The sequence below is a fragment of the Anneissia japonica genome, unplaced genomic scaffold, assembly GCF_011630105.1.
Source record: "Anneissia japonica isolate Jap-2015-1 unplaced genomic scaffold, ASM1163010v1 scaffold1483_len710385_cov172, whole genome shotgun sequence".
NCBI classification, from domain to species: domain Eukaryota; kingdom Metazoa; phylum Echinodermata; class Crinoidea; order Comatulida; family Comatulidae; genus Anneissia; species Anneissia japonica.
The window spans coordinates 482200-492186 of NW_022732828.1; the positions used below are offsets into that span (position 1 = coordinate 482200).

The 9987-nt window shown below is 32.7% G+C and overlaps 6 non-coding genes across 6 annotated transcripts; 3 read left to right on the forward strand and 3 right to left on the reverse strand.

The window, feature by feature from the left end:
• Positions 1-2069: 2069 nt before the first annotated feature.
• Trnap-ugg lies at positions 2070-2140 on the forward strand. Its single transcript has one exon. It is a non-coding gene; the product is annotated as a tRNA-Pro (tRNA).
• Positions 2141-3210: 1070 nt separating this feature from the next.
• On the reverse strand, positions 3211-3292 carry Trnas-uga. Its single transcript has one exon. It is a non-coding gene; the product is annotated as a tRNA-Ser (tRNA).
• Positions 3293-4710: 1418 nt separating this feature from the next.
• Positions 4711-4792, reverse strand: Trnas-uga. Its single transcript has one exon. It is a non-coding gene; the product is annotated as a tRNA-Ser (tRNA).
• Positions 4793-6783: 1991 nt separating this feature from the next.
• Positions 6784-6865, reverse strand: Trnas-uga. The gene has a single exon. It is a non-coding gene; the product is annotated as a tRNA-Ser (tRNA).
• A 542-nt stretch (positions 6866-7407) lies between these two features.
• LOC117115868 lies at positions 7408-7577 on the forward strand. The gene has a single exon (XR_004446645.1). It is a non-coding gene; the product is annotated as a U1 spliceosomal RNA (small nuclear RNA).
• A 1153-nt stretch (positions 7578-8730) lies between these two features.
• Positions 8731-8802, forward strand: Trnap-ugg. The gene has a single exon. It is a non-coding gene; the product is annotated as a tRNA-Pro (tRNA).
• Positions 8803-9987: the final 1185 nt, after the last annotated feature.

A 9987-nucleotide genomic window follows, 5' to 3' on the forward strand; every position in this document is an offset into this window, starting at 1 on the left:
AACATGAAAGTGTACAACGATAAATACGGTGAAAATGAGGCTAAATTGTCATAGAAGTAGAAAACGCTAAAGAAGAACAACATTAATAATAATAATAGTGATAATAATAATAATAATAATAATAATAAAATATAAAAGCAGTAAACATTTAAATAATTAAAACTTTAAAATACAGACAAAATTAGGCTAAACAATTTATGTCATAACAGTCAAAAAAGCGCGAAAGAAAAAAAACACTTAATAATAATAATAATAATAATAATAATAATAATAATAATAATAATAATAATAATAATAACAACAATACAACATACAAATTCAATAGTAAGAAAGAAGAAAGAAAAGAAATTGGGGAAACACAATAGACCTATAATATTATATACAATATAGAACCAGTGAACATTTAAATAATTAGAACCTTATAATACAGATAATGAGGCCAAACAATTTTGTCATGAAAGTAAAAAACTGGAAAGAAAACTAATAATAATAATAATAATAATAATAATAATAATAATAATAATAATAATAATAATAATAATAATAATAATAATAATCATAATCATAATAATAATAATCATAATAATAATAATGACTTTAAAAGACTTTAAAATAACGAAATAATTCGTGATGGCGCTTCAGTCTTGGAATTAATTATCATTTGCTCCTTTTCCGTTTTGGTCTATGCCTATTACCGTTTTGGTAGTTGACATTGCTGTTTTGGTCTGTTGCCGTATTGTACTTATCATTGCCGTTATGGTTTATTGCCGTTTTGGTCATTGCCGTCTTGGCCATGGCCTTTTTGTGTTTGTTGCCGTTTTGTCTAGAAACCCACACTATACTACAGGTAAGGTGCAAATAAGATTTGTTGGTTTTTATATTGAAAATAAATAGAAACATCATTTGATAAAGAGTGTACAGGTACTTAGCTTCGTTTGCATCTGTAATTTAATTTTCGAACCAAGCCCTGAGACTGCGCCCTTGTGATGATAAGCCTATCACACTCAATTAATTCAAATGCTGGGTAAGGTCTCGTCTTGTTGTAAACACAAATTTTTGAACATGGTATATACTGTAATATTCGGTGGATTATTAGACTTCAATTAGAAATGTAAATGTTTTTTAAATAACAGTGTTTGTTCTTACTTTTTAAGCCCGTATACAGTAGATTCATTAGAATCGTAAGAGCGCACGTATAATGTATTCTGATTTTTTGTTTTTTTTTTAAAAGCTATGCATGTATGCTATGTAGGCTATGTATTAAAATTTTAAAAAGTAGTGAAAATCCACACCACCCTACTCATATCCACCACTGGATCCTCCCTTTTGTTCATTTTGTTTATTCCGATCTTTTCGTTTTTAGCATAGGCCTCTTATTATAATTCCCTTTTTCAATACATTCTACGAACTATAATAGGCCTACATGTTTTTGTGTATCATTTTGTGGATTTTCCTCGTTTGGATTTGCTTTGAACATTTGCATTATTATAATATCATTGCAGTTTAGCCTCCCCTATCCAATTGCTTAAAATTAAGGAAAATATTCGAACATGCGCTGGAAGATCCCATTTGAATTCAAGTCCAACTTAACGACTCGGCCATCACAGCTGTACACACAAATTAATATATAGAAGCATCTCTTTTCGTTCATACTGTGGGCGCAGATCAAGTGGAAAACATAAACTCCATCATTACAGAGGTGAGCATAACAATGTTTTGGAGGGCCAAAGTAGCTTACCTTTTACAGAGAGAGCCGGGCAAGCAAACCTATTTCTAAGAAAGTATAATACATATTCATTGAAATACACATACATCAAAGTGTGGGATTTTCAATACAGTATTTCGACATTAATTGTCATAGTCATAATACATGTCATCATCAGGAATGAAAAATTGTCCATATTTTCAAGCTGCACAGTAATACCATAGAGAAAATAGTAATGGTAATACCGAAAAAGATTAATAAAGCTTTTGTTTGAATAAATTTCGTTAGTCTAAATAAGGTACTTCTGTTAAATGTGTGGTTAATTCCTACAGTGAGTGAGTATGCATTTAACTATTTCAAGAATTGCTCGTTGGTCTAGTGGCATGATTCTCGCTTTGGGTGCGAGAGGCCCGGGTTCAATTCCCGGACGAAAACCACTTTTTTAAGTAGACTCAAAATGTTCTTATTTTGTTCTTATTCTTACACACTTTTCAAACATAAAAATTTATATTGTACAGTATTATATTACTGTATTGTATTATAAAGGGTATTATATAGTCCTACTGCAAGTAAAGACTCCCCCAGCCCATCCCCCACATCCACCACTGGATACACCCTTGTTGATAATTGGTCATTTTGTTTATTAGATAGATGATGCTTGGATACCAATTCAACATTTTATTGCACTACAGGCGTCTCATGAGGTACTTCCTCAATCGTCAGGTGCTAGGCTCTGAATCTGAATTTGGCTCATCCAAGTATTAAGGTTTGTTGAAGTGGAATTATTCTCGCTTTGTGAAATGTATTATTCTTTCATTACACAACGTAAGCCAACGACCATTGGAATATTTTGTGTCTTTTATGAAGGACATTTCAAAATTTGTGACAAAATGAAGCTGCATTGTGTTTTTATGTATTTTTTCGCTTTTCATTTTTTCGAGGAGCTCCACTTGCTTTTATTTCTTACTTAAAAATTACATGTTTTATTTAATACATTTTTAAATATTATGTATACTACACTCTTCTTTTATTCTTTATTAGAACCAGTAAAATTTCTCCCAGACTCAGTGTTCCTATCTTTTTTGCAGATTTAAAATTCAAAATGTTCTTATTTTGTTCTTATTTTAGTTATTCACTTTTAAATCGGAAGGGGGCAATTATAATGTATCCTAATTTGTTTTTCTTATTTCAATACATAACCAAGTATGTATTGACATTTAAAAAAATGTAATGGGATCCCCCTCCCTCACCCAAACCATATCCACCTGGATCCTTCCTTGACAATTGTCCATTTCTTTTATTCAGATCTTTTCGTTTTCATCCTACTTTAGGCCTATGCGCATTATAAGTTGGGCCTATTTTCAATACATTCTATAAAGTACCGTATAATGTTGTGTATCTTTTTGTAGATTTTCCTCGTTTGGATTTGCTTTGACCCAATTGTATAATTATAACACATTACAGATTACCCTCTCCAAAGCTAAAATATGAAAAAGGAAAATATTCGCTGCGAGCAGGGTTCGAACCTGCGCGGGAAGATCCCATTGGATTTCAAGTCCAACGCCTTAACCACTCGGCCATCACAGCTGCCTACCACCTACTGGAAAAAGCTCACTTCCTATTTTTGTTGGCTGCATCTTTGGCCGGGCGAAGTAAACATAAAAAGAGCAGAAAAACTCCATACGCTACAGCAGGGGTGAACATAAAATTGTTCTGAGGGTCAGACTGAATCTATGTTGTAACATCGAGAGCCGCAAGAAAACTTAATTTGGAGATTTTAAATTCCTTCACCATCATGATGTCAGTGAGAATTGTTTTACATATTTTTTTTTTACATTCTAGTTAGTTTTGATCATCAAATTGTATTTGTTTTAATAATTATCAACTACAAACTTTAGTTTCGTTCATTCCGTTAATACATTACAGCGGTGGGCATAAAAATATTTCGGGGGTGAGGGAAAACTAATCTATTTTCTTTAACGAAAGCCGGGCAAGCATGCTTGTCTAAGAAAGTATAATCAGGGAACAGTGAGATTACATTCCCTAGTATAATACATAGGCCTACTCCAAGTATACACAACAATCAACTTAGTTTTGAGGTTAATATTCAAACACCTTCTTCACAATTTTCAGATATATTTTCTGAGCCTAGCCCTTAAAAATCAGTGGTACCAATCGCCTTTATAATTCCCTTAAAAAGAGTGACAATGAAACCCAAAGCAAGCAGTTGATTTGTTCTTATGTTTACCCACTTATAAATCGGAAATGGGCACGTATAATGTATCCTGATTTGTTTTTTCTTATTTCAATACATAACCAGGTATGTATTGACATTTAAAAAATGTAATGGGAACCCCCTCCCTCACCTAACCCATATCCACCATTGGATCCTCCCTTGATATTTGTTAATTTCTTTTATTCCGATCTTTTCGTTTTCATGCTTGGCCTACTTTAGGGCTATACGTATTATAAGTTTGGCCTATTTGTCAATACATTCTATGATATATTACATATTTTTGTGTATCTTCGTTTGGATTTGCTTGTATATTTATAATACATTACAGTTTACCCTCTACAATGAAACCCAAGGCAAGCAGTTGATTTGTTCTTATTTTTACCCAGTTTTAAATCGGAAAGGGGCACGTATAATGTATCCTAATTTGTTTTTCTTATTTCAATACATAACCAGGTATGTATTGACATTTAAAAAATGTAATGGGAACCCCCTCCCTCACCCAACCCATATCCACCATTGGATCCTTCCGTGATAATTGTTCATTTCTTTTATTCATATCTTTTCGTTTTAATCCTTGGCCTACTTTAGGCCTATGCGCATTATACGTTGGGCCTATTCTCAATACATTCTATGAAGTACCGTATATTACATATTGTTGTGTATCTGTTTGTAGATTTTCCTCGTTATAATTTGCTTTAACCCAATTGTATAATTATAACACATTACAGATTACCCTCTCGAATGCTAAAATATGAAAAAGGAAAATATTCGCTGCGAGCAGGGTTCGAACCTACGCGGGAAGATCCCATTGGATTTCAAGTCCAACGCCTTAACCACTCGGCCATCACAGCTGTACATACAAATTTTTCTATTGAAGCATCTCCTTTCGTTAATAATGTGGGCGAAGATCAAGTGAACGGAAAACCTAAACTCCATCATTTACAGAGGTGGGCATAACAACGTTTTGGAAGGCCAAAATAATCTCTTTTTTTTTTTAACAACGAGAGCCGGGCAAGCAAACCTGTCTAATCATGGAGGAAAGAAACATAAATCTATTTTTTCCTCTATGTATAATACATACTCCAAGCATGGATTTAAAATTATTTTCAGATAATTATAACTCCATGCTCCACGTATTGAAATACATCGTCGTGTGGGATTCAATGTTTCAACATTAATTATGTCATAGACATGTCATCATCAGGAATAAAAAAAATTATCCATATTTACAAGTTTATATACAGCAAATACCAAAGTGTATATAACATAAAGCTTGTGTTTCAATACAGTTCGTTCGTCTAAATAAGGTGCTACTGTACTTATTTCGTTATCAGGAGAATTTGTTAAATGCGTGGTCAATTCCTACAGAGAAATATGCATTTCAGTTACTCAAAAAAGGCCCGTTGGTCTAGTGGCATGATTCTGGCTTTGTCATGATTCTCGCAATGGTATTGTAAGATTTTAATATTCTACATTAGCTGGCGATATTAGTTACATAAAGCTGTGATGCAATTGAGCGTTCTACATAAGCTGGGGTTGATTTTCTTTTTACACACAAGCTGTTGGTGCTTCTACATTAGCTGGGAGTTTTACTACATAAGCTTTGGAGTGTGCTATATACATAAACGGTTGTTACATTACCTGTTGTTTTCTACATTAGCGGTTGTAACAATCATTCATGCCGTATCATCCATGTGGAAATTGAGATGTACTTTTGTGCTGCATCATTTCGTACGCTGGGAGAAGTGATTGGCAACGACGATGTTAGAGATAGCGAATACTGCCAATGTTCAAACCAGAGGAAATGCTAACTGATAAAGCTATATCGACTGCAGCTTGAGCACGTAAACCTGATTTGCAGGCCTCTTGATAAATTAACTTTAATACAAGCTGAATATTATCGTACTTAATAAAATAATCACAATATCAATAAAAAAGCAATAATTTTAATTAAAAGAAAGATTTCTAGAACAGTATAAAGTTAGTTATAACCATTAACAGTTTATTATACTGTCTTATCTGAGATTAATCAGTGGACCTTTCGGTCATTGACAGTTTATTCACATTATTTTATTATAAGGCCCATCATTAACCAAAAAAATAAAGAATTAGTCAATACGCAGAGCATGCGCAGAGTAATTTTATGAACTTAATACATCTTTGTGTATCATTTGATCGAATTAAATTGAAAATATTCATTTAAAAGTGATAACTTGAACTTTTTCGTAAAATTGTTAACAATTGTTTATTCATCTGTTCATTTGTTATTTTTATTTCTATTTTATTTCTTTCCTTTCATGTTGATTTGTATTAATTGTTTGCCGAGTAAAGAAATAAATAAAATAAATTGTATTTGTTTTCAATAATTATCAACTACAAATTTTTAATTTCCATCATTTCTCTCATTCCTTTCATGCTGTTACCGGTGTTCTTTTCGTTCCGATCATTCTATTTATTTCGTTTATGTCATTATATATTATTTCTGTTCATTTCTGTTCATTCGGATTTTATTGCACCTTCTAAATTTCCATTTCGCTCATTCCGTTCTTCGTTCATTCTGTTAATTTTCTTCAGTCTGTTCTTTTCTTTCGGTTCATGCTGTTTATTCCGTGTATTAAGTCCATAATAATATTACAGTTTACCCAATTCAATAATTGTAAATATTGAAAAAGAAAAAACAAAAAGAAAAAAAAACCCAAAAAACACTAAATCGTGCATAAAGTTAACACAAGTTAGAATAAATTAAAATGATTACACAAGCAAAATATATAGAAAGAAGTTTCTTTGTCATCATTGGAAAAATATAAATGCTCAAAATTAGAAATATTTTTATAAAAATTTTCGCTGCGAGCAGGGTTCGAACGTGCGCGGGAAGATCCCATTGGATTTCAAGTCCAACGCCTTAACCACTCGGCCATCACAGCTGCATGCCAACTACAGAGGAAAAGCTCATTTGCTATTTTTTGTTCGCTGCATCTGTGTCCGGATGAAGTAAACAGAAGAGCAGAAAAACTCTATACGCTACAGCAGAGGTGAGCATAAAATTGTTCTGAGGGTCAGACCATGGAGGAATTTCTTTCCTCCATGGTCATGAAGGAATTTCTTGCCTTCATGGTCAGACTGAATTTATGTTGAGAGCCGCAAGGAAACTGAATTTTGAGAGTTTTAGATTCCTTCACCATGATGTCAGTGAGCCTGTTTTACATACTTTTATTTGCATTCTAACGAGTTTTGATCATCAACTTGTATTTGTTTCAATAATTATCAACTACAAATTTTTAATTTAGTTTATTCTGTTAATACATTATAGCGGTGGGCATAACAATATTTCGGGGGTTGGGGAAAACTAATCTATTTGCTTTAACAAAAGCCGGGCAAGAAAGTATAATCAGGGAACAGTGAATTAATTAAGAAAGTATAATACATACTCCAAGTATTGAAATACACGCCATCGTGTTGGGATTCAATATTTCGACATTAATTATGTCATCATCAGGAATTATGTCAGCCTCGGCATTGCACTTGGCTGAGGTTGAGCCTTGCGATTCCCCCAAATGTGGGGAACTCGGGTGTATAATTTTATTTTTTATTTTTATAATTTATGGTAGCGGGGGACTGCGTTCGCGCTAACCCCTAACACGAAATTAAAGATAGAATTGATATGTAAACACTTTACAAATAGTATTTTTGTTTGCTTGAATGAGGTTATGCGGGTACAGCTCTTACACCGTTATAAACTTGAAAATATTGGATATGTTTGGTTTGTATATTTCGCTATTAATGAGAATTTGCCTATATTTTATATCGAATGTTGTTCTTTATTCGTATTTGTATAAAATATATTCTATAATCGACTTAATATCGTTGATGATGATGATGACATAATTAATGTCGAAATATTGAATCCCAACACGATGGCGTGTATTTCAATACTTGGAGTATGTATTATACTTTCTTATCTGAGATTAATCAGTGGACCTTTCTGTTTTTGTGAATTAATTACATTCCCTGGTATACAAACTCCAAGTATAATAAATACACGCCATGATCAATATTTCGACATTAATTATTATGTCATGTAATCATCAGGAATGAAAAATTAAAAATTACCTACAGTGTAGTATTTTACTCATTCAAGAAAGGCCTTGTTGTTGAGTCCCAAAAAAAAGAGTGACAATAAACAAAAGAGCCAAAGCAAGCAGTTGTATTGTGATCAAAAATAGATTGGAATAGGAGTAAATAATGCAAGGTCTTTGTTTTAAATCCGGCCGGGGACACACCTTAACAATATAATAATCTACCATATGATATTAACAATTAGACAGACACAAAAAATAAGTTGTAATGGTCAATTGTAAACAGTAGGTCAAGGTATCTTTATTTTATCACAAGATTAAACCTATTTTATATATGAAAACAGTAAATTAGATTTGTATTGATATTGTAATCTCATCATGAGAACGCATAGGCCTACTTTAATATATAGGCCTAATGATGTTGCGTTTCAAAAACACAATTAGAAACAAAAAAAAATTATTGAAACGAAATAGGCCTGATATTAAAAAGAAAAAAAAAACACAGATATTAATTAAATAATTAATATGATTAGTCACCAAAGTTTCTTGAATCTTAAATGTTATCATTGGATGAGTGGCGCGTTGTGACTTCGTCACAAGGGTACTCTAAAGTGAAAAGCGTCATATGTTTCCAGGACAAGCTATTCAATTCCTGTGGGCGTTCGTTAAATGTGTGCTTTATTAGTGGAGTATGAATTTGGCTTACCAACTAAGGCTCGTTGGTCTAGTGGCATGATTCTCGCTTTGGGTGCGAGAGGCCCCGGGTTCAATTCCCGGACGAGCCCCACTTTTTTTTTTTTTGGAATAGATTTTATAATTAATGTACATTTTATATAGGCCTATTTTCTTATTAAACAGCGTATAATAGGGATAACCAAAGCACATTGTACAGAAGAATACTTTGAATAACAGATGCAATATACGTGATTTATGTTAATCAAAATCACAACAATCAACTTAGTTTTGAGGTTAATATTCAAACACCTTCTTCACAAGTTTTCAGATACATCTTCGGAGCCTAGCCTTAAAAATCAGTGGTACCAATCGCCTTTATAATTCCCTTGAAAAGAGTGACAATGAAACCCAAAGCAAGCAGTTGATTTGTTCTTATGTTTAACCACTTTAAAATGATTTGTTTTTTTGTTATTGACATTTAAAAATGTAGTGGGATCCCCTCCCCCACCCAACCCATATCCACCATTGGATCCTTCCTTGATATTTGTTAATTTCTTTTATTCCGATCTTTTCGTTTTCATGCTTAGCCTACTTTAGGCCTATACGCATTATAAGTTTCATAGAATGTATTTTCAATATATTACATATTTTGTGCATTTTTTGTAGATTCTCCTCTTTTGAATTTGCTTGTATCCTAATTATAATACTGTATATAACAGTTTACCCTCTCCAATGCTCCAACGAAGAAGGAGAATATTCGTTGCGAGTAGGGTTCGAACCTGCGCGGGAAGATCCCATTGGATTTCAAGTCTAACGCCTAACCACTCGGCCATCACAGCTGTACATACAAATTTATATTATATTGAAGTATCTCTTTTGGTTCATAATGTGGGCGCAGATCAAGTGAACATTGTCGGGAACATTGTATTACACAATGCTATGAGGGCGTTCGGCCAGATGAATCTGGCAATACGGCTAGAAAATACTGTCCTTTTAATCAACGTGTTTCAACAATGAGGTCATTGTTTGCCATCAGTTACAGTAGTACAGTAAGCCTAAAAGCTATGTTGATACGTAAAACTAAAATAAACTTGAAAATCTCCCCAACTTAAAGAAACTCTTACATATTTTAGTAAGCAATTACATTTTTAACGATTTTAAGTTGATTATAGAATATATTTTATACAAATACGAATAAAGAACAACATTCGATATAAAATATAGGCAAATTCTCATTAATAGCGAAATATACAAACCAAACATATCCAATATTTTCAAGTTTATAACGGTGTAAG